The sequence below is a fragment of the Mus caroli genome, unplaced genomic scaffold (genome assembly GCF_978045245.1).
Source record: "Mus caroli unplaced genomic scaffold, Mus_caroli_1 scaffold_12, whole genome shotgun sequence".
Taxonomy (NCBI): Eukaryota; Metazoa; Chordata; class Mammalia; order Rodentia; family Muridae; genus Mus; species Mus caroli.
Window position 1 is genome coordinate 49,547,666 of NW_028227267.1, and position 26,130 is coordinate 49,573,795.

The window sequence follows — 26,130 nt, forward strand, 5'->3', positions numbered from 1 at the left end:
AAATCAAGAAGCAAATAAAAGAATTCCTGGAGCTAAATAAAAATGAAAACATAATAAACAAAACCCTTTAGGACACATTGACAGCAATCCTATGAGAGAATTTTATGGCTCTAAGTACCTACATTCTTTTAAAAGAATTAAAGCACAAATAAACGGCTTAATGATGCAACTCCAAAATTGGGCAAGGGCAAGTAAAATCCAAAAACAAGAAATAGAAATAGACCAGAAATCACTGAAATAAAAACAAAGCAAACATATTTTTTTTAAAAAATCAATTAATCTAAAAGATGGTTCTTTGAGTAGAGTAAGAAGATTGGCAGATCTTTGGCCCAACTAAATAACAGAAAGAAAGAGACGACTCAAATTATCAGAATTAGAAGTGAACAGGAAATCAATACAACAGATACCAACGAAATTCAGAATAGTTTAAGGGGATATTTTTTAAATGTATAGCTGGAAAATATAAAAGAAATACATGAATTTCTAGATGCAGCCAAATGAACAAACTTAAACCAGAAGAAACCAACAACCTAAACAGACCCATAACAGATGAGGAATTTGAATAGTAATGAAAAGCCTCCAACCTTAAAAAAATTCCTGGAACAGATGTATTGATAGCAGAACTCTACTAGACATTCAAAGAAGATCTACAGACAGTTTCGTTTCAACAATTAAAGAAAAGAGAAAGAGGGGTATTCCCAAAGTCCTCCAAAGCCACTATAATCATGTCCAAACCAGGCAAAGATACAGCAACAAAAAATAAAACTATAAGTCAATATCCCTGATGAACATAGGCTCAAAAATACACAATAAAATACTTGTGAAGAGAATACAGAAATACATCTAAAAAGGTTATATACCAGGACCACAATGGCTTTATTCTTGAAATGCAGGAATAGTTTAAAAAAAAAAAAACAAGGCAATTAATGTAATATAGCACATAAATGGACTTAAAAGCAAAAATCACATGATCATCTCAATAGATTCAGAAAGGGCCTTTGACAAAATCCAACATGCCTTCTTCATACAAGTCCTAGAGAATGTAGGGCTAGAAGAAACATACCCCAACACAAAAGCTATAGAGGAGAAACACACAGCCAACACCATCCTAAATCAGCATCCTAAATCTCAACCTATGGGATGCTGCCTCTTCGGAATCAAACAACCTTTTCCCAGGGATCACTTAAAATCATCGGAAAACACAGATATTACATCATGATCCACAACAGTATCAACATTACAGTTATGGAGTACCAACGAAATCCTTTGATGATTTGATGACTGGTGGGTCAGCACAATGAGAAACTGTATTAAAGAGTTGCTACAGTGGGAAGGTTGGGAATTACTGTGATAAATAAAGAAAACCTTGAACCAATCCCACCAAAGTCAGAAATGAAGCAGGGGTGGCCACTGGCCCTATTCCTTTTCAACATTGTGCTTGAAGCACTAGTTGAAGCAGTAAGCCAAGAGAAGGAAATTAAAGGATACAAACAGGAAAAGAAGAAGTCAAAATATCCCTATCTGCAAATGATAGAATACTACAGAGATCTCCAACTCTTATTAGAAAGCTTCTAAAAATAATTTAAAAATTCAACAGCTATTAAAAACAATGACTTCATGAAATTCACAGGCAAATTGATGGAACTAGAAAATATCATCCTGAATGAGGTAACCCAGACACAAATGAACACACATGGAATGTACTCTCTGATAAGTGGATGTTAGCCCAAAAGCTCAGAATGACCACAATACAACTCACAGACCATATGAAGTTTAAGAAGAAGGAAGATCAAAGTGTGAATGCTTCAGTCCTACTTAGAAAGGGGAACAAAATAATCACAGGAGGTAGAGGGATGAAAGGATCTGGGAGGAAGAGAGGAGGGCGGGGAAGAAGTGGGGGCAGGATCAGGTATAGGAAGAGATAGGAGAGAAATACAGATGGTCAGGAAATTGAACAGAAAAATGTAGCAGTGGGAAATATGGAAGTAGGACTGGAAACTGCCAGACTTCAGGGAAGTGAGCGGTTCCTAGGACCCAACAGAGATGGCTGTAGCCAAATAGTCACTAAAGGGGAGATAGAACCTGTAGAGACCACTTCCAGTAGATAGGCATGGTCCCCAATTGAGGGATGGGGCCACCCACTCATCTCAAAAATTTTCACCCAGAATTGTTCCTATCTAAAGGAAATTCAGGAGCAAAAAATGAATAAGAGACTGAAGGAAAGGCAATTCCATCTGCAGACACCAAACCTAGACACTATTGCTAATGCCAAAAAGTGCTTGCTGACAGGAGCTTGGTATAGCTGTCCCCTTATAGGCTATGCCAGCACCTGACCAATACAGATGCAGATACTCACAGCCAACCATCTGACAGAGCCCACGGAACCAAATGGAAGAGTTATGGGAAGGACTGAAGAAGCTGAAGGGGATTGCAACTTCCAAGGAAGAACAACAATATCAACTAACTGGACCACCCAGGGCTCCCAGGGACTAAACCACCAACCAAAGAGTATGTACTCACTGATAAGTGGATATTAGCCCAAAAGCTCAGAATACCCAAGATACAGTTCACAGACCATATGAAGTTTAAGAAGAAGGAAGATCAAAGTGTGAGTGCTTCAGGATACATGGAGGGACCCATGGCTCCAGCTGCATATGTAGCACAGAACTGCTTTATCTGACATCAATGGTAGGGGAGGCCCTTGGTGCTGTGCAGGCTCTATACCCCAGTGTAGGGGAATGCCAGAGCCAGGAAGTGGGAGTGGGTGTGTTGGTGGGGGTGGGGGTGGGGAGAAGGGAAGAGGGGCTAGGAGGTTTTCGGAGGGGAAGTCAGGAAAGGGGGTAACATTTGAAATGTAAATAAAGAAAATATGTAAATAAAAAATAATACAATAGAAACACCACACCTCATTTTGAGTGTGTGTGTATATGTATAATAAACACTACACATTTCATATATATATTTATGTATATCAGATGAACCCTCTGGTGTAATTTGTATTAAATTGAAGAAGTAGATACAAGTATCTGTGAGAGCAGTTCAATTCAATGATAGATGCTCAAGCCAGAAGGTAACACCTATTTTACTCTCATCTCTAACATTATAACTAACAGAGTGCACGTATTATTTTGTCAATACTGTTAGAGATATTAAAACAATTCATTTTTGTTAAATAGGAATTAGAAAAAAGATATGAAGGATAGTGAGGAGGGGCACATGGGAGAGTTTGGAGGAAAGAAATGGAAGATATTGTGATTAAATAATAATTTCAAAAATATCAATAAAAAATAAAACCTAGGCTAGGGCAATCAGGGTGGTCGCTCAAGCTACAGCTTCTGTTTCCTATTCCCCCAGGGTACCGTGTACCCCTTCCCTAGAGAGGAAAGTCCATCATACATGGTCCACTTCTCCCACATGAGATAGAAACATGGCTTACTTCTCAAATGTATTTCTCTACTGAAATAGAGCGGTTGTAATTATCATGAGCTACTGGTATATCTCATGATGCTGGTTTTTCCTATAGAAGAAAAATTGTAAGTGGTGCATAAACGAAGTGGCCACAGATTTTGTTATTTGGATCTTGTCTTAGGACATAAAATAACCCATAATTAAATTGTCATTGTCATTGTCAATTAAAACAATGACCACGAATGACATCTAAACAATTATATGCAAACAGTTATGAACATGGTAACAATAAACTAGAAGAATTTCTATCATTATTACATTTAATCTCAGAATTTTCTTAGTAGAAGCAAGGAAAGAAATTTATATTTTAAATACATAGAGTGTAATGTAAACACCGAGAGAAGCTGAGTGCAGATGAAGGCAGAAAGTCAAGTCTGTTGTGTAGACTTAGCTCACTGAGCAAGCTGGTTTATGTTAGCAAGACATGTTTCAAGGGAGAAGGGGAACCTTTTCCAAAAATTTAGGTCACTCCATGGAATTCAATAACTTGTGTATCTTCACCTTTTCTGAAATTTAGGAATATTGAGTACTTTTTATAGAGTGTGGTGTCTCTCCTTTAATAAAAAATTCCATAAAATTGATATTCTCTTAGAAGAGAGAGAGAGAGAGAGAGAGAGAGAGAGAGAGAGAGAGAGAGAGAGAGAGAGAGAGAGAGAGAGAGAGAGAGAGAGAGAGAGAGAGAGAACAAACATGACAAACATGACCTTTGAAGTACAAGAGATCCCTCAACTCTAACCAAGCGTTCATTGCATGGGTCTTTTAGCAAATATTGCTACACTTAACTTGGTTTACTCTCTGGTCACTAGAGGGCGCAGTATCCCAACGCTATAGCATTTCCTCTACACATTCAAGTTTAGACTAATTGCTTCTCTCTGTGTTTTCCACATGCTAAGAATCATGAACACTGTCGAGATGGGTCTAAAGATGAACTCTTCTCCAGGCTTCATGACTGTGATGCTCCTCATATTCAGTAAGTAGAGTGACCTTAAACTTCTCACGTTTTTATGGCAGAAAAATGTTGAGCCCTAACTTCATCTAAGAGCTTGGTCTTTAATGACATTCATATCAGTTTTTGTTTTGTTTTGTTTTGTTTTTCTTCCCCAGCAAGGGTCCATGGAGACTCAGTGACTCAGACGAAAGGTCAAGTGGCCCTCTCAGAAGAGGATTTTCTTACTATACACTGCAACTACTCAGCCTCAGGGTACCCAACTCTGTTCTGGTATGTGCAGTATCCCGGAGAAGGTCCACAGGTCCTCTTTAGAGCCTCAAGGGACAAAGAGAAAGGAAGCAGCAGAGGTTTTGAAGCTACATATGATAAAGGGACCACCTCCTTCCACTTGCGGAAAGCCACAGTGCAAGAGTCAGACTCGGCTGTGTACTACTGTGCTCTGAGTGACACAGTGACACAAACCACAGGGGGAACTGAGCACAAACTCTGAATAGCAGGGGGCTGGCTGCTGAACATCTGGGATTGCTTTGGTTCCTCCTCTATGTGCTATGTGACTCTCGTCTTCTCTCATGGGCACAAAATTCATATGAACAGCCACAGCAGAAAGAACTAGAGGCAGACTCTTCCATACTTGTCTTGACAGGGACTAAACCAAAATCTTATGCAAAAATACCTCATGCAGAGCTAAAGGAGCCTCACAGTAAAGCTCTGTGAGTAAGGAAGTGGTCTGACTGCTTGTAGAAGCAGATGAAGTCTGTCCTCCACATTTTCTTCCACAGTTCTGGTAGAACTAGCTGTATTTTATATTTGCAGGGAACAAGATGTGCCAGGAAAGGGGCTTCTGCATAATGACTTCTGCAAGTCTGGAGGGAGAAGTCACAGGATGTAGTGCAGGCATCACCCGAACAAGGCCTTAGATTCCTCTGAAGGACTGAGCACCTCCCTGGCAGCTGACCAAAGCTATTTATTTTCTTTTTTAAAAGTAAATATAATTACATCACTCTATTTACTGTAGTAACCAATTAGGAGGCTCAATTCTGTGGAGGATTGTTTGTCACTCTTGGCCCTGTGATTGTTTGCTTATGGGTGGAGCCTCATGAGATTTCCCCTCTCCGTGTTACCAAGTCTATTAGTGTTGTGTTTCTTCAGGACTTATTTAGATGCAGAGAACAAGTGAGGTACCCAGCCCCAAATTGATACATTTATGACATAACTCCTTCCCTTGAGGAAAGAACATGGAAGAGGGAATGGAAAGATTGCAGGAGCCAGAGGACAAGGAAAGTTGATATGAAGTTATGTTTCCTACAAATGACAGGGAAACCTCGCTCAAGAGAATGGCCTTTAAAAGCATAAGGTTAGAGGTTACTATGGTAACTGGTTAAACCTCTCTTACCTTTACTTTCTCTTCTGTGACTATTAGGTTCTTCCCAAGCTCACTCTTCGTCTGGATGTCCTAATTTTGCAGAAGCTCAGACTACTGAAGAAAATTGTAGATATGTTCGTGTGTATTAATACAAACGGTAATAAAGGTCCATGGATTAACGTATTTTCTAATCTTCATGAAAAGGCCAAGCAGACCACTTTGGGGAATGCTACCTCTTTTCAGCAGTAATTCAAACTTCCTGCTGTGTCTTTCTGGCCATGCCATGGGTCATCTCTGCCAGGGTCCCAGCCCACTGGGTTGGACTCAGTATGAGAGAGCCAGACCCCACACAAGTTTATCACCTTGTTTAGACTCCACCCCTAAACAACCAACCATAGCGCTGAGAAGGAGAAGCAATCCTCCATTGGTGTCTGCAAGATCTAGAGCCAGCTCCATGTGGCTCTGCCCCTTCTGAACCTTCATAGAGGAAAAGGAGGGTGAAGTGGGATGATCTTATTTCAACCACGGATGTATTTTTAAAAACTGAACTGAAGCTAGAGGTGAAAAACTCAATAAACTGAAAAAAATTCAGAGGATTTATTCATAGATAGCATTTAAAATGTTTAATTGTTTTAATACTTTTAATACAAAAGTTGATTGTCAGCAAAAACTCAGAATTTTATCAAACCATTAAAAGACAAAGTATAAGAGCCACATCATGCTATCAAGGAAAAAGATGAATATAAAACCCCTTGAACTGAATATCCAGGAACTTTGGTACACTTTGAAATGATAAAATCTGTGAATTATGAGCACAGAAGGAAAAGAACCCAAGTTCAAAGATCTAGAACATATCTTAAGTGAATCATAGAGGAAAAGAGCCCCCAAACCAAGGAAAGAAATGTCTATCTGGGCATAAAGGGTACAGAGAACACCAAATACATAACAGCAGAGAAGAAATTCCCCGAGAATTACAGGGAACAAAGCAAAATATAGAAAACAAAAATGTTTATTGGAATCCTCAGGAGAGAAGCCACAAATCACAAACAAAAGGAAGAACATCATAATAGCAGCTGACTCCTAGTGAAAAATTTAAAAGACAGAAGAAATTTGAGCAGTATATCAAATCCTAAAAGACTATGAATGCCAACCCATAATCTCTGGGATACATTGAAATAGTCCTAAGGGAGAAATTTATAGCATTAAATGTTTTCCCATATCTGTGTATGTTAGCTCTGAATTTAGACATGTGTGTTTCATTTGGAATTCCCATAAAGGACCTGAAATTACAAAGGGGCCGAGGTGGGTTGGTGGGAAAAGGGGTTGTTTCAAGGAAAGGTTGAAAGAAGCATCAATATAAAATGTTTTAAAAGGAATGGTAAAACAGAATGGATTAATAATTAAATGGAGAAAGAGGGTGATAGGATAGAGGAGTGGTTACTGGGAGGGAAATTACCACTAAAGACTGAAAAAGTTACATGGAAACCCACTACTGTAGAAGCCTCCTTCCCAAAGGATCCATAGACCCTAAGAAAGGAACATCTGAAATTTAAATAAAGTGGTTATTAATTCTTTGAGAATTTCATACAATTTTATTCATAGTTTAATTGTATTCATCCTCCTTCTTCAACTCCCCCCAAATCCACTCCACCTCCCTACCTGCCCAACTCCTCTCTCTCTCCCTCTCCTTCTTCCTCCCCCTCCCTCCCCCCTCTCTCTCACAGTTTCTTTTATTCTCCCTCTCCCTCTCCCTCTCCCTCTCCCTCTCCCTCTCCCTCTCCCTCTCCCTCTCCCTCTCCCTCTCCCTCTCCCTCTCCCTCTCCCTCTCCCTCTCCCTCTCCCTCTCCCATCTCTATCTATCTCTATCTCTATCTTGTATAAAGTGTGGTTTGCATTGGCAACTACTGTTGCATGTGGAGTCTGCCCTGCTGTGTGGTCCGTATACCAGGAATCGCACCTTTATAAACGTACTGGCTAGTTTTGTGTCAACTTGACACAGCTGGAGTTATCACAGAGAAAGGAGCTTCAGTTGAGGAAATGCCTCCATGAGATCCAACTGTAAGGCATTTTCTCAATTAGTGATCAAGGGGGAAAGGCTCCTTGTGGGTGGAACCATCTCTGGGCTGGTAGTCTTGGTTCTATAAGAGAACAGGCTGAGCAAGCCAGGGGAAGCAAGCCAGTTAGAAACATCCCTCCATGACCTCTGCAACAGCTCCTGCTTCCTGACCTGCTTGAGTTCCAGTCCTGACTTCCTTTGGTGATGAACAGCAGTATGGAAGTGTAAGCCGAATAAACCCTTTCCTCCCCAACTTGCTTCTTGGTCATGATGTTTGTGCAGGAATAGAAACCCTGACAAAGACAAATTGGTACCAGCTCATTGGATAAACACTTTTTTGGGGGGGAGAGCATAGAGAGGAGGCATCTAGATCCCTCAGTAGCATAAAGAACTCCAGTTTATTATGCTATGTGTACTGGCTAGTTTTGTGTCAACTTGACACAGCTGGAGTTATCACAGTTGGAGCTTCAGTTGAGGAAATGCCTCCATGAGATCCAACTGAAGGCATTTTCTCAATTAGTGATCAAGGGGGAAAGGCCCCTTGTGGGTGGGACCATTCTTGGTCATGATGTTTGTGCAGGAATAGAAACCCTGACTAAGACAATAAAGAATCTAACTCGCCTCCCACCAGCTATTATGCTAGTTTCTCTCAGCTAAGGATGGAATTTTTGATCCCTCCCATCTTCCATACAAGAATTATGTCAGTATTGAGCTTGCACAGGTCATCATATGCATGCTGTCACAACTGCTGTCACAACATATATATATATATATATATATATATATATATATATATATATATACATACATACATATATGCCTCATTGGTTTTGTTTTGAAAACAGTCTCCTTGAACCCATCCACCACCCCTGGCTCTTTCAATTCTTCCATTCCCTTTTCTGTAAAGAAACTTGAGTCTTTATGGACGTGATAGGATATAGATGCCCTATTTAGGACTGAGCACTCTCTGCACACTGACTAGTTGTGGGTCTCTATGTTAATTGCCACCTACTATTAAAAGAAGCTTCCCTAATGAGGGTTGTGTGACATCCTGACTTGGGGATATAACAACATGGCATTACCAGTCTTTTTAAAGGCTAAGTCCACTTAATAATATACTAGGTTCTAGGTCCCATGACCTATCTAGTTACATGTCATTTAAAACCTGATAATGGGATAATGTAGGGGTGTATGAGCTAACACCGAGCATAGATAAAAACATAAACTGTGATTTGATTGTAAGAGCTTTAGAAACATTACAAAAATGTGACTAGGGAAATAAATAAGTTGCCATTTGGTGGAAAATGTAAGCATAAGTACACACGTACATAACATGAGCAAATGGCTTAAATTTCTCACCTGACTAAACCATCACCTGTTTTAATAGTTCACATAAGAAGAATCTGTGCTTGAAGCATTTCTTTGACACTAAGGTGAATCCACAGGATGGCAGTATCTTCTCAAAGACCCAGAGGCACTTTCTCATATGGTCCTAACACTCTGTATGTGTGTGTGTGTGTGTGTGTGTGTGTGTGTGTGTGTGTGTGTGTGTGTGTGTGTGTGTTGGGGAGTGGTTTAGAGGAAGGTGGAAGGCTTTTGATGTAGTAGTGAAAATTAGGACCTTCTTTCTAATTGGATGAACAGTTGGTTTTTTTTTTCTTTCTTTCTTTTTATGCATCTTCAAGCAGAAGAACTGAAACTGCCTAAATGCCACTCCTTTTCCTGGCTTGAAGTGTGATTCTTCAGTGAAAAGAGTAATGCATTCCTTACATGTTTCACTAGTGTTCGTCTGGCTTCAACTAGGTGGTGAGTTTGGTCATTTCTACGGGAATATAAAAATACAATATATAAGGGTATTGCCTATTTTAGGCTGGAGGGTAAAAATGCTAATATTCTCATGCTGCAACAAAATTGGGTGGGAGGCATATGGAAAAGCAATTCTAGAATGTTAACATCCAAATGCATCCAGTCTTGACCGTCTGACCTTTGTCTTTCTGCACAGGGGTGAGCAGCCAGGAGAAGGTGCAGCAGAGCCCAGAATCTCTCATTGTCCCAGAGGGAGCCATGAATTCCCTCAACTGCACTTTCAGCAACAGTGCTTCTCAGTCCATCTGGTGGTACCAACAGCATCCTGGGAAAGGCCCCAAAGCACTAATATCCATATTCTCTAATGGCAACAAGAAAGAAGGCAGATTGGCAGTTTACCTCAATAGAGCCAGCCTGCATGTTTTCCTGCACATCAGAGACTCCCAGCCCAGCGACTCTGCTGTCTACTTCTGTGCAGTGAGCACACAGTGCTCCCCAGGCACCTGCAGCCTGCACCCAAACATAGTGGGCTTCCGCAGGTCTGAGCTAGAGTTCAGAACATCAGGGGGAGAAATCCTGCTTATTCTCTTTGTCCTCCACATGTAATGGGAGTTGAGAGCCACACAAGAGAGGGTTTGACTTATGGGGATACAACTTTATTATTCTGAGAATGCATAGTACACATATTGGTATGGCTGAAATATTTTTCATTTTATTTTAATTGAAAAAATGCATACACTATATCCTGATCATGGTTTGTACTCCTCCAATTACTTCCATATTCTCCCCCACCTCCCCGTACAACAAATACTATACCTACTTTCTCTATATATCTCTAGAAAACTATCAGGCAAATAAAATAATTGAAAGAAAGAAAAGGCACAGGCTACACACATATGATGTGGAGGATCCAGCAATACCTCTCCTGGGCATATATCCAGAAGATGTCCCAACCGGTAAGAAGGACACATGCTCCACTATGTTCATAGCAGCCTTATTTATAATAGCCAGAAGCTGGAAAGAACCCAGATGCCCCTCAACAGAGGAATGGATACAGAAAATGTGGTATATTTACACAATGTAGTACTACTCAGCTATTTAAAAGAATGAATATATGAAATTCCTAACCAAATGGATGGACCTGGAGGGCAACATCCTGAGTGAGGTAACACAATCACAAAGGAACTTACACAATATGTACTCACTGATAAGTGGATATTAGCCCAGAAACTTAGGATACCCAAGATATAAGATACAATTTGCTAAACGCATGAAACTCAAGAAGAATGAAGACCAAAGTGTGGACACTGTGCCCCTTCTTAGAATTGGGAACAAAACACCCATGGAAGGAGTTACAGAGACAAAGTTTGGAGCTGTGACAAAAGGATGGACCATCTAGAGACTGCCATATCCAGGGATCCATCCCATAATCAGCTTCCAAACGCTGACACCATTGCATACACTAGCAAGATTTTGCTGAAAGGACCCAGATATAGCTGTCTCTTTTGAGACTATGCCGGGGCCTAGCAAAAACAGAAGTGGATGCTCACAGTCAGCTAGTGGATGGATCACAGGGCCCCCAATGGAGGAGCTAGAGAAAGTATCCAAGGAGCTAAAGGGATCTGCAACCCTATAGGTGGAACAACATTATGAACTAACCAGTACCCCGAGCTCTTGACTCTAGCTGCATATGTATCAAAAGATGGCCTAGTCAGCCATCACTGGAAAGAGAGGCCCATTGGACACGCAAACTTTATATGCCCCAGTACAGGGGAACGCCAGGGCCAAAGAAATGTGAATGGGTGGGTAGGGAAGTGGGGGGAGGGCATGGGAGACTTTTGGGATAGCATTGGAAATGTAATTGAGGAAAATACGTAATAAAAAATATTAAAAATAAAAAAAAGAGTAAAAGAAAAATGCAAAAAAGTCCCTCAAAGGTAAAGCAAGTATCAAGGTTGCTTTTGCTTCAAGTTAGTCTAAAATAATTACATTAAATATAAGCAGCAAAACATTCCAATCAAAAGAACCGCAAAGTGAGTCTCATGCTCTGCCATGCAGTACACATCATTCTTTTAAAAAAAATCTTCTCTTTTTTTAACTGATAAAAACAGACTGGAAAATGAAAATGAAAGTATGGAAAAAGTTATATGCCATGCTGATACCCAGCATAAGAAAATAATAACCTGAATTAATATCTGACAACTTTCTGTTCCATGTAACTTCTTCCACATATTTAATTCAATAATTGGGAATAAAGGGAGAATCCCTTTTCTTCATGGGTGTTGGTTCTAAGAAGTTACACACCAGATGATTCCACACCATGCATATACAGGCCTCACTAGGTGGGCTCACTCGGGATTGATTTAAAACAAGCAAGCCAATGAACACACACACACACACACACAGTTGGAAGGGAGAAGTTGAGGGGTATATGAAGCATTGGAGGACAGGGAATGGTAATGGGTGGGATTCAAACACATGATATGAATGAGTGGATATTAAATAAAACATCTAATTAAAAATGAGGAAAAGTTGGAGAGTGGGGAAGAATGATGCAGCATGAGTCTCATGGTAGATGCTCATTGATGGTCTGAACTTTTCCTTCTCTACTGAGACTTTACACTTCTCCCCCTGTATATGTGTGAGCTAAACCTAAAGCATTTCCACAGGCCGAGCTTTACCTCTACTTAATTCAAAATAGCTTCTAACTCCCCCTTTAACTTCTATCCTTATCTGTGTGTTACTTACAAAAAATATGTTATCTAATTTCCAAATACTTGGTGGTATTTTGACATTTGTTGAGTGAGTGAACTCTACATAATTTTGTGGTCGGTAAACACATGTCATGTAACTTCAGTCCTTAAGGTTCACTGGTGTATTTTGAACTGTCTGAGTGTATGGTCTGTCTAAGAGAACATTGTTTGTACACTGGTAAACGTACCCTGCATTGACAAGTGGAATGGTCAGTACAGGTGTCAGTTTGGTCTAATTGCTTGCTCTGTCTAGTGCCAGTTCTTACTGTGTCTTATTAGCTACTTCGAAGGGAGTGTTAATGGCCTCACTACTCCAATCATAGATTTATCTTATTCTAATTCTCTCAACGTTTGCTTATGATTCTCTTAGTAAGTGTATAGATGGAGAATATCACTTCTTCTTGAGCAAGGACCCTTTACTCAATGTAAAATGATTCCTTTATCTCACAGAACTACTCATTTTGACTCTTTCTTTCTTTCTTTCTTTCTTTCTTTCTTTCTTTCTTTCTTTCTTTCTTTCTTTCTTTCTTTCTTTCTTTCTTTGGCTCCAGATATCTTAAAGGTGAAGTGAGAAGAAAAAAATTCTCTTTCAGAAGAATGGCATGGCTATTGGCCACAATCAACACTACCTTCATTAGACTGCCCAACTTCCACCCACTTAAAACTGCTGAATACTTGTGTGTAAATTAAGTTGCTCCCATGGCTTCTGTATCTCTGGGCTGTGCTTCATTGGTGCTCCCCCAAGGAGTCCATGGTAAATCTTCTTTTACTCTTTACTTCAGCCTTAAACTTTTCAAGGAGTGTGTGTGTGTGTGTGGTGTATGTGTGTGTGTGTACATGTGTGAGTGTGTGTGTTTGTATGGGTGTGCACGTGTGTATGTGTGTGTGTGTAAGTACCTTCATCAGTCATCCTACCTTCCTCTGCAGATGCTCCAGTCTATTGTTTGATGGCCAATCAACACGGACTATCCAGACCAAATGATAATGACATTTTGCTGTCTTTTCTCAGTATTGTATTGTCACTATTGCTTTTCTAAAGTCACTAAATATTTAAAATTCTAATTAAAATTGATAAATTTGCTTCATTTTTTTAAATGGCAAGGATTCATATTTTAGACTACTATTCTATGTCTGTATTTCTCTCCCCCCACCCCTCCATTTTACCAAAGTAACTTCCTGTATTCTACCAGAACTTTCCTTGATTGAATGCTCACTGCCAGCAAAGGCTTCTAAAGGCCAGCCCAGGGAGACTCACTGAGTGTGTCTGCATAAGTAATGGCTATGACAGGGGCACACACAGTGAGAGGGCATTGCATCTGAATTGTAAGAGCATATGTGGAATTCATTCTATAAGAAAGAATATGCAGGCAAACACCATTAATGAACTGGTTGGTCTGAGTTAAATGAGGGGTGGGGGTAGAGAGGTGAGAAACAAGTGGGGAAGAGAGGGAGAGAGAATTAGAGTTGAGAAGCCTTGCAAGACTCTATTGGCCCATTGGCCCTGGTGTCCACAAATTCTCCCTAATAAAGTGAGAATTGGGAGATACACACACACACACACACACACACAGAGAGAGAGAGAGAGAGAGAGAGAGAGAGAGAGAGAGAGAGAGAGAGATGGAGAGGAAATCTCAGATAGAATAGCTATCTGGCCAGAAGGATAGGACTGAATTTCAAATTGATTTCTTTTGTTCTGGTTCTTTATAAAAACACTGATGAGAAAATAATGGTAAAGGCAGATTATTTCCTGGCTTCCCAGATTGAAATGAAAACACTTTTAAATTATTTTAATATGCTTTCAATAGCAAAATTGCTGAGCCATTTCTTAAGCTTCAGAACAAACTTTAAAGACTCAATTTCTGGGTTTTGACAGGCATTAGAATTGTTTGCAGCTTGCAATTTCCTGCTTTTATACCCAAGTGGTGACAGGACAAAAATTTAATGTTTTATCATATAATAATTTTTCTAAAGAAAACAGCCTATTTTTTAATTAGGTTAGAATTCGACACAGCACAGATTAACTTAGAAAAATGAAGTGAGCTCTAGACAGAACACACTAATTTGCTGCAGAGTCTTCATTCTCCACTGGCCGCCAGAGGGCGACATTGCACAGACTAGCTGCCTCCATGCACTTGGTCCCCACCCTCAACTCAGTCCCTCCCTGAACCAGTCTGAGTTCTTAGATGATCTGACAGCTGAAGACAACCAGAGGCCAGAAAGTTCCCAGGGCCAGGACCACTTCTGCAGGGCTTTTTTTTTTTTCTTTAGAATTTTACCTAAAACAGGAAGGTGTCTAGTAAACCTTGTGCCAACTGTTTCCAAGAACTGGGAACGGCAGCCACTTTCCTGGACGAGCCAGGTTTTTCCAGAAAGGCACAAGAGCTGTTTCCAGTGCGCAGCCATGTTCCTGGTCCTCATCTCGTTCCTCGGGATACATTTCTTCCTGGGTGAGTCAAATATCCGGATAGTTGTAGATGCACACAATTCACTGTTTCTCTCACTAAATTTTAGTAAGAATAGTTTGCATCATGAATTTATCATTGATTCTGCAGATGTCCAAACACAGACAGTTTCCCAGTCTGATGCCCATGTCACTGTCTTCGAAGGAGACTCGGTGGAGCTGAGATGCAACTATTCCTATGGTGGATCCATTTACCTCTCCTGGCACATCCAGCACCATGGCCGTGGCCTCCAGTTTCTCCTCAAGTACTATTCGGGAAACCCAGTGGTTCAAGGAGTGAATGGCTTCGAGGCTGAGTTCAGCAAGAGCGACTCTTCCTTCCACCTGCGGAAAGCCTCTGTGCACTGGAGTGACTCGGCTGTGTACTTCTGTGCTGTGAGCGCACAGTGTGTGGGGCTGCAGGGGGAGCTGAGCACAAACCTGTAAGATGCTGAGGAGGAAACCGCAGCTGAGTGACGCTCGGTCATTCATGCTTGTCATCCGGGAAAGGAACCTAAATAAACTCACTGGTTCTTCAAGTCGGCGTTATTTTGGTCTATCCTTGGAACCCTATGTAGAGTGTATAGACATTTGACCATGGTTCCAAGGAAAAGTGACATAGCAGGATTAAAAAGCATAAAGTGGTCCTTGAGACACAATCGCCTTCTTAATGTTTGTTTTGTAGACTGCATTTTCTACTGACTATGTCCATGAGATTTAAGACACAACTCAGTTCTTATATAACCAGTAACTGCAGTGGGTGCTTACATAGTGTGCACTAGAGGGAGAAGAGACTTCCTTCAGCTCCAGACTGAAGGTCAGTGCTGAGGAAGGATACTTACTGCTTGCACGCAACACCTCCAGGACCTCAGAAGCACTCTCCATCTGTGATCGTTAGTTTAGATCACTTGCCTCAGTGTAGAATCATCCAGACGAGAATCTCAGTAAGGAGTTATGTGGATCGGATTGTCCTGTGAGCATGTCTGTGGTAGAGTACATTAATCACTGTGGGAAGACTCAGCCTGCACATGGGAAACACTGTGCCCAGGGTTTGGGTCCTGAACACTGCATGAAATGGGCAAGAGTTAGTGGAGCATGACATGCAAGCATTCTGTGCTCTTTGTTCCTGACGATGCATGCAGTGTGACACGTTGACCAAGGCCTCTTCTGCTGTGACATGCACACAGTCTGTGCTATGATGGACTATAACCTGGAACGGTGAGGTCAAAGAAGTCTTCTTCCTTCTAAGCTACTTATGTCAAGCTGTTTTGTCACAGCAATGGATAGGGAAGTAGGATGTTCTCCTTACTTCAGCAGACATGAGAGCACAGAATAAAGAGACAGAGGTTAGGAAAGAGGGCAGGGTCTGACCTCAGCAGATCAAATGATTCCAAACAGCAAAGAGCTATTTGCAGGAAATGGGCATCTTCAAAGAAGAAGGGGGACTAGTTAGATTTTTTTTAGAGAAGATGGGATAAGGAGTCTTGTGCCATTTCAAGGGGATATATACAAGTCTGCCATCTCTCATTCCTAGTATTTTCTGGTCATTTGAGACTGACTATCATGGGAAACAGGCTATTTTACCAAAACCATTTCCTTTCTGGGACTCACTGATAATGGATGGAGCAAGGACAGCCATAGCCTCATGAGGATTCTGTTTGTACAACTGAGGTACACTGTCATGTGTGAGCAGGACAGTATTAGTTATTCCTCTGCAGGAAATCGATGGTAGAGTGACACTTTGCCTCTTTTATTTTGACTAAGACTCCTGGTGGTTATTGGTATAGCTGCCATTCTGAATAGTAGTTGTCATAGGCTCATTTTCACCTTGTCCGTTGTCTTACATGGGAACACCATCCCGTGCCATTTCTAAGTGTCTTATGCAGCCAGTTTTGTACCTGTGGTAGTCCACTGGAAAAATGACACAAGCACGGAACGTATTTATGAACACAAATGAGGAGGTGGACAACCACAAAGATTTAGACAGTTATAGTTGTTATTTGAACAAATTATAACACCCTTTAGGTATATGTATCTAAGTCAGTATAGTTTTACTCAATATAAAGTTTTAACCAACTTTAAAACCAATAGAATTGTCATTGTTATTGGTTTTTCTCCTCCATGTTACTCCCTTTCATTCTCCAACAACAAAACTTATAAACTTTATTTCTCAAGTTTGTGTTTTGGATTTCTTTTCTTTTATAAATATTTTTTTTGCATTTCTAATATGTGTGTGTGTGTTAACAGTGTGTAGCTCTGAGTTTTAAAAATATATGCCAAAAATAAAACATTGTAAGCATGATCGTAAAGCTTGTTGTTTTCACTAAAATAATTTGGAGACATGGACAATTTGCCATAATCCATTTCAATGTTTTTAACAGCTATGCATCATCTCCCTTTAGGAATATGTGACAGTCACTGTGATGGTCATTAGGGCACATGGTGGTGGCAGAAGTAGCGGCAGTCTAAGCCAGAAGTCTGGTTCACAAAGGTCAACAGGCCACCACCAGCCCAAGGTGGTGCTGCAGCCCTCTGCACAGTTCAGTCTGAGAATATAGGTCAGCAATCCTCTGAGGTTAGTAAATTTCCCGTGTGTGTGTGTGTGTGTGTGTGTGTGTGTGTGTGTGTGTGTGTGTGTGTGGAGGGGGCAGATGGGTGTGTCTATCCAACACATACACATTTCCTGTTTTATTCTGAGCTCATATTCATCTTTTGACTACGACGTAACCTTTTCTATCTCAAGATACTTGTATTCACACACGCCAGTGGCTCAGAAAATGAACCCTTGTCCTGAACTGGTGATTGCACTCTTCTTAATGTTTGGTAAGTGGAACGACACGTTCTGTCTTGTTTCATGATATTGATGTAAATTTTAACAACAATTTCTCTTATGAGACAGAATACAGATAATCACTGCACTGAATCACTACTAATTTCATTTCTTTTAGGAGAAAGCAATGGAGACTCGGTGACTCAGACAGAAGGCCCAGTGACACTGTCTGAAGGGACTTTTCTGACTGTGAACTGTTCCTATGAAACCAAACAGTATCCAACCCTGTTCTGGTATGTGCAGTATCCCAGAGAAGGTCCACAGCTCCTCTTTAAAGTCCCAAAGGCCAACGAGAAGGGAAGCAACAGAGGTTTTGAAGCTACATATGATAAAGAAACCACCTCCTTCCACTTGCAGAAAGCCTCAGTGCAAGAGTCAGACTCGGCTGTGTACTACTGTGCTCTGAGTGACACATTGGCACAAACTGCAGGGGGAGCTGAGCACAAACTGAGAAGCAGGGGGCTGGCTGCTGAATGGGTCTGAGATCACTCATTTAGGGACTAGGAGCAGGTCTGTTCTTGTTGATACCACACATGAAAGCATCCAAATTAACATGAAGAAGGTATTAGGAGAACAGGAAGGAAGCATGCCACACTCTAGGCTTAATCTGAGAGAATGAAGGCTGTCACACATCACAGTGATTTCCTCTTTTGCTTTTGTTTTATGAGATGGAACTTTATGTAGCCCAGGCTGGCCTTGAATAACTTGTGGACCTGAGGTTGGCTTTGAACACTTCTTCCTGCCTAAATCTACAGTTACATGCATGAACCACCATACTAGGCTGAATTTGTGATTTCTTAAATACAAAATCTTTTTTTGAATGAAACTATGTGTTCATGGAGTTATCATGTGTGATACAACAAGACATGGATTATAAGGTTGAATGTGTTCCATATCTCCCTGGCAACGTGCAGTAAGAAAGGGGTATTTCTTCTTTTTTTCCCTTTTCAAGATCTGATCATTTATTTGTTGCTTTTATTTTTTTGTTTGTGTTTTAGATTTTTATGTTTGACTGAATTTAAAAGTAGAAGCTTTTGGTGGAGACAGTCCACGTCTTGTGAAAATATATTCCTGCCATTTTTATTTGGCTTCTTTCATTCTTTTGGCCAAACATATCTAGCATATTCTGCAGCATCTTCCTTATATTTCTAGTGTGTTCCTTTTTTCAGTGAAATCTTTCAGCAATTGTGATACACATGGAGTAAAAATATGCTGAATGCTGGATGCTTTGGCCCCGGGGGAAAAAGTGAATTAAGATGAAGAGATTCAATTCTGTTTATAGGTCAAGTAGAGGAAAATGAATTAAGCATTGGGAAAGCTGGAAGTGACATTGTTGGGAGAAAGAAACTTGGATTGTGGACTTAGGAGATAAGAGAGGTTAAGAATTAGGTAGAGTGGCATAGACAAGTATTTCAAAGAGATCCAAAGACCTTGAAGAAAACTAGGCAGCTATGCATACATCATCACATGTTAATGGAAGATGTATTCCTTCTTTCTGTAATATATTACAAAAAATGAAATGAATCATAGACCCAAAATGTAGCATCCAAGTATGAATCATTACATATCAAAAATATATTACATTTGGATGGTGGGTCCTACCTACTATGGAAGAGTTAAAGGAAGGACTGAAGGAGTTAAAGGTGATTGCAGCCCCATAGGAAGAGCAACAATGTCAACCAACTCAGACCTCTCAGAACTCCCAGAGTCTAAGCCAAAAACCAAGGAGCACTCTTGGTATGGTTTGTGGCCCTGGGCACACGTGTAGCAGAGGACTGCCTTGTATGGCCTCAATGGGAGAGAATGCACTTAATCCTGTGGAAGCTTGATGCCCCACAGAAGAGGGATGTTGGTGGAGGTGAGGTGGAGGGAGGGTGGGTGGCCAGGTGAAGGAGCACCCTCTCAGAGTCAAGGGGAGAGGGGGTGAAGTACTCGGGAAGGGACACTGGGAAGGGGGGCAACTTTTGGAATGTAAATAAATCAAATAACAATAAAAAATTAAAAAGGAAAAAATTTAGATGGTGTGTGTGTTCATGTGCATGCGTGTGAGAGTGCAACTGTCTGCAGAGACAAGTAGAGGACATCAAATGCTCTAGAGCTGAAGTTATAGGCAACTCACAGCTGGAAACCAAACTTGGGCTCTGCAAGTACAGTTAGTGCTCTGAAGCATTGAGCCATCTCTTCAGGCCAAGTGAAGCATGCTTAAGTAAACAGGATTGTCATGAATCCGGTAAAGACTTCTAGGCTATGACAAAAAAGGGAAAGAAACAAAGTGAAAATGAAATTGGTGATTCCTATTGGAGTGAAAAACATTAATTTTTTACTGTTTTCAGTGATAGGAATTAGATTTAGGCCTTATGAATGTTAGGTAAGTGCTCCACAGAGTTCCAGCTATGCCTCTAAAATGTTAATGCTTTAAAGCATAACATGGATAAATAGAAAAAGAATCCCAAAGGTACAGGAAATGTTTGCTAATCATGTATCTGCTTAGTCAGTGCCAAACAGAATGCATTAGCACAACATTTAAAAATTACTCTATGATAGCATAATGAGAAACTCAAAGTGGATAAATGATTGAATGCATGCCCCGCTAATAAATATTCATGGTAGCATGTGTCTGCAATTACAACACTCAGCTTGATGAGGCAGAAGGACTGTGAATTTGAAGCTATCCTGGGCTACACATGACTATTTTAAACATAGCCAAAAGCACAAGGAAAAATAACAAACACCAACATTCTTTAGAGTAATGTAACTTCACACAACAAAATAGACAATATGAAATGAATATGAAATAGCGATTATTGGCATAGATGTAGAGTCTTCATACATTGCAGGTAGCAATGTAAAATGCTGTGGTCAATAGTAGCTCTACTCCCACTTATATTCTGAAGAGAATTAAAAACATGCCCACACAGAAAGCTGAACCAAATGTTCAGGCTAGAATGTTCCTGGTAAACCCAAAGTAGAATAATTTAATGCCTATCACTAGTCTAATGGGAAGACATCATATATGTTCAATGGGATATTGTGTAGCAATAAAATGGATAGCATACAGACACATAATAAAATATGATATCCCCTAAAATCTAACAATAAGTGAAGATGCTGTGATGATTCTTCTTGGTTGGTTATCAGCTTGGCTATTAGTCTAGAGATAGAGAGTCCAGATATCAGGGAAATGAGTGTGATGGCCAGTGATGATGGGATGGTCATACAAATGTATGAACAAAATATCAATTATTGATATATTAATGCATATACAAAATATCCATTTTAAATGACCCAAATTATACAGCATATAAAGAATACTGCCAGGCGTAGTGGCTCACGCCTTTAATCCCAGCACTTGGAAGGCAGAGGCAGGCAGATTTCTGAGTTTGAGGCCAGCCTGGTCTACAAAGTGAGTTCCAGGACAGCCAGGGCTATACAGAGAAACACTGACTTGACAAAACCCAACAGTGCAAAGAGCTCAAGGTTTCAGGGTCTGGAACTCACTTTTAGTTTTTTGGGCTCCACGGGGCTTGGGCAGTTCTACCATCTTCAGCATAAGCAGCTAATCTCATGGGTTCAGTCTGGCTACAATCTATACCTGCCAGCGTTCTTGGTCATTTCATGGTCCTGGGATCTTCGATGTCATGGTTTCCACTACAATTGAGATTGCACCTTCACCAATAGCCTCTCTTCAGGCAGATTCTGATCCTGCTACCAAGCATTGAGCCCTAATAATATTTTTACGTCCCTTTCATATTTTCAAAATCAGTTCCATGTGGGAAGCACACAACAGCCAAGTTCTGCTGTAGTTTTATATACAGAATCCATGTCATGACCTTGAGAAAACGTGGGGCAGCGCTCCTGGGGAAATAAAGGGGGTGGGCGAACCCGAATTCCACCAGAGTTCTGGTGCTCTGGATGGGCAGACTGGGGGATTGCCATGCTCTCTCCATGTGGCCCCAGGTGGGCATCTGGCTGTGGAAAGCCATGGAACCCCAGTCTGTGGGAGATGGAGAGGGAGGATTCCGAGGTCTCTGGTCCTCATGGAGGCTAGAGATGACAGGTGCTCAGTCTCAGACATCCGAGATATCGCTGTATATCTCAGAAGAGCTGAGAATGAAGTGGGGGCCCTGGAGGCAGCGGACAGGGGGAGAGGGGGCGCTTGGTGGTTCCCACGTGGGAGAGAGTCCTTGATCCAGTGGTGGCAGTTGGAAACGCTGGAAGGCCTTCCCGACGTGTCTCTTTAGGGAAGGCCCATGCCATCGTTCAAGCACAGGGGTCTTGGTAAGCAGAGACAGTCCATGGTTTTAGAGCTTTATTGCAGAAAGGCAGAGAAAAAGAGAAAAGGTAGAGAAAGCAAGATCAGCCATTGCCACATTTCGGGGGTGGGGGACTGTGGGGAGGAGCATACCTGGCTATTGTCAGGTAACTGTGAGGGTGGAGTCTAGCCTGAATGCCAGAGGACATTGTCTATGAGACTGATAGTCACAGGATTATGGAGTTGGGGGATCCGTGGTGTCAGGCTGGGAGCATGTTTCTCTGGGAGCATGGATTACTGCTCTGTCCCGTGTAGAGTTTCTACTGGGTCTCTGGGGTAAGTCTTACTCGACCAGAAGACAGGCTACCTTTCACAGTCCCCACAAGAAAATTCTTCCCAGAAGAGTTTGACTCAGCCATGCTATTTTCTTATTAAGGACAGTAGATGTTTAGTTCTATATAACTAGCATCAATTGTCCCTGCAAAGTGAAGAATGTTTCACTTCTACAGATTCTTAATTCAAATATGTAACACAAATGGTGTTTCTTCCATCTTTATTTCCCTCTGATACTTCGTATGCCAGACTTTCAGTATCTGTATTTTTCAGCATGTTTATCTTCCATCCTTCAATAAGAGCCCCCTAGCTTCTGATGGTAAATGGCTTTTCCAGACCAAGACTCCAAAACCTTTCTACAATACTCAACAAGAGCAACATAATCACTCTTCTCACAGCAACATAAAGCATCTGGTACCAATTTCTGTCCTTGATTTCTTTCTATTATTGTGATAAACACTATGTCCAAAAGCAATTTGGGCAGAAAATGGTTTACTCAATCTTAGAGCTTACAGTTCATCATGGAGCCAGGAACTGAAGAGAGAACATTGTTTACTGGCTCACTTCTCCTGCTTTTTTATGTAAGTCAGGGTGACCTGCCTAGAGGTGGTGCCACCCACAGTGGACATCAAGCAACTGTCAAAAGAATTCTCTAGAGACATGCCTATGGGCCTGTCCAATGGAGCCATTTTCTTACTCTAGGTTCTCTTTTTCCAGGTGACTCGATTTTATGCCGAGTTGACAAGCAGTAACTACTAAAAATCTCATTCAGTGTGTTCAGTTTACCTTTTTTGTTTTCACAAATAGCAGACAAGGTTTAAAATTTTATTAAAGATAATTTATATATGCTTCTTTTACTTACATAAATATGTCATACTTAATCCTAAAGTTCTAGTGTTCTTTATACCCTTGATGACTTGGTTTCCTATTCAGCCATCTTCTATTGCATTGCAAGATATCATATTTCCATTGAACATTGAAGGAAATACTTGTTCTTAGAAGGATACCCATAAGTTATGTGTGTCTGTGTGTGTTGTGCCTTTTACATTTCCACATAATTATTTTAAAAGGTCCCATATATTTTTCACTTCCGTTGGTGTTTCTTCTTTTGTTGAGTTACTATTTTTTATATCAATCTCAGTGGCTTGTTGAAAGATACTGAATACCAACTGTATATCTGATAGACTATCACTGCAATGCACAAATGAGAAACAATAAAATCAATATTGATAAATGATTCCTCCCTGCATAATCAACTTCCCTTTTTTACCTGCTTGCTCTATGGAGTTTGAAATTCTTATGTTTTTAAGTAAAATATCTCAAATTTTGCAGACCAGGAAAGTATCTCAGTTCCACAGATGGCCAGCCTTTATAAAGAGAGTGAAAGGAAAAGGTATGCAGATAAGAAGAAAACTAGAAAAATAAGATACAGAAGGAGAAATAGATATAGACGATACTACTGTGTGTGACCAGTAATACATGGCCTGATCAATCTCTATGCATGAATTTTTGTCTGACTTGGACTTGCACAGGTCTCATGCATTTATCACAACCATCATAGGTCCATATGTACAACTGTTCTGCTATGTTTGCATAGACTTTGTTGTCACCAACTAACTCTGCTCTTACAATTTTTCCACTTTCTCTTCTGCAAAATTTCCTGAGATGTCCCATTTTTGGCTGGTCATTGTGCAGTCTCTTATATCTGTATCTTGCTGGTTGTGGGTCTCTGTGTTCATTTCCATTGACTTCAAATAAAAGCTTCTCTTATGAGATTTGAGAAAGGCATTCACTTACAGGTATGGCAGTATGCCATTAAGAATTGATTTAATGCTATATCCAGTTATCAGACTAATATAGTAGGTTCTCCTTTGTTTCAGGTATAGATTTCATCTCAGAGATCATGCCTTAAATCCAACCAGAAGATGAGTGGTTATTCCCATTCTATCCATGCCTCTATTGAGTCAGTGTTCATGACTTTCCAGGGCAGTTATTATTATGGCACTCAGAATTCACAGCTGGGTAAGACTGATGGCTATTTTTCTCCTCTGGTGGGGTACATAGCATCTTCCAGTCCTATGAAAACTGACCAGTAGAGATGAAGCATCTAAGTGAGTACAAACTTGATTTCTTCACGATCATGACTTAAACGTATGGAATCTCTGTGATAAGTTCTTTCCATCAAGTGTTGTAGTGAAACTAAGAGCACTGGCACTAGTCTGTAATGTTTGAAGAGTAGGGTCTATAGGACCTCATTGGCCAACAATTCTGAAGAAGTAACCCATTATTTGCTCTGGACTTATTTGTTAGCCTATCATGCCTAGTAGGAGCATATTTTCCTGGTTATAGGATAACATCATTAAAATCTTTTTATTTCTGTGATTGTATATCTTTTAGGAAACTTCTAGAGACCTCCATTTGACTTTGCTAAAAACTCTTCAGGGTTGGCTATCCTTTCCTTATGCAATAGCATAAAAGGATAAAAGGAAAGAGTAAAAGCAGTAACCAATTCTCAACTGGTTCTTTGAAGTCAGTTTCCTTTTGTACAACCTCTGCAGCAGACCCAGGCAATGTCTCAATATCCCAAGAATTACTCTTATAGTACTATGTCCAGTGTTCTGAGGAGCTGCTAAACTGATTTCTAGAGTGGTTGTATCAGCTTGCAATCCCACCAGCAATGGAAGAGTGTTCCTCTTTCTCCACATCCTCACCAGCCTCTTCTGTCACCTGAGTTTTTGATCTTAGGCATTCTGACTGGTGTGAGGTGGGATCTCAGGGTTGTTTTGATTTGCATTTCCCTGATGACTAAGAATTTAAACATTTCTTTAGGTGCTTCTCAGCTATTCAGTATTCCTCAGTTAAGAATTCTTTCTTAGCTCTGTACACCCTTTTTAATAGGGTTGTTTGGTTTTCTGGAGTCTAACTTCTTGAGCCCTTTGCATATATTGGATCAGATGTAGGGTTGGTAAAGATCTTTTCCCAATCTGTTGGTTGCCATTTTGTCCTATTGACAGTGTCCTTTGCCCTACAGAAGCTTTGCAATTTTATGAGGTCCAATTTGTCGATTCTTGATCTTAGAGCACCTGAGAACCTAGCAATACCACTCCTGGGCATATAACTAGAAGATGCTCCAATGTGTAATAAAGACACATGATCCACTATGTTCATAGCAGCCTTATTTATAATAGCCAGAAGCTGGAAAGAACCCAGATGTCCCTCAACAGAGAAATGGATACAGAAAATGTGGTACATTTACACAATGGAGTATTATTCAGCTATTAAAGATGATGAATTCATGAAATTCTTAGGCAAATGGATGGAACTAGAAAATATCATCGTGAGTGAGGTAACTTAATCACAAAAGAACACCCATGGTATGCACTCACTGGTAAGTGGATATTAGTCCAGAAGTTCGGAATACCCAAGATACAATTCACAGACCACATGAAGCTCAAGAAGAAGGAAGACCACAGTGTGGATACTTTGGTCCTTCTTAGAAGGGGAATCAAAATACCCATGGGAGCAGAAACTGAAGAAAAGGTCATCCATGGACTGTCCCACAGGGGATCCATCCCATATACAGTTACCAAATAGTTACCACTATTGTGGATGCCAACAAGTACTTACTGACAGGAGCCTGATATAGCTGTCTCCTGAGAGGCTCTCCCAGTGTGTGACAAATACAGAAGTGGAGGCTTACAGCCATCCATTAGACTGAGCACAGGGTCCCCAGTGGAGGAGCTAGAGAAAGTACTGAAGGAGCTGAAGGGGTTTGCAGCCCCATAGGAGGAACAACAATATGAACCAACCAGTATCCCCAGAGCTCTCAGGGACTAAGCCATCAACCAAATAGTACACAAGGAGGGACTCAAGTCTTCAG

The 26,130-nt window shown here is 40.7% G+C and overlaps 1 pseudogene; it reads left to right on the plus strand.

Annotated features, from left to right (window-relative positions):
- The first annotated feature begins 9,593 nt into the window (after positions 1 to 9,593).
- On the plus strand, positions 9,594 to 10,248 carry LOC147001873 (T-cell receptor alpha chain V region 2B4 pseudogene; annotated as a pseudogene).
- The last annotated feature ends 15,882 nt before the right edge of the window (positions 10,249 to 26,130 follow it).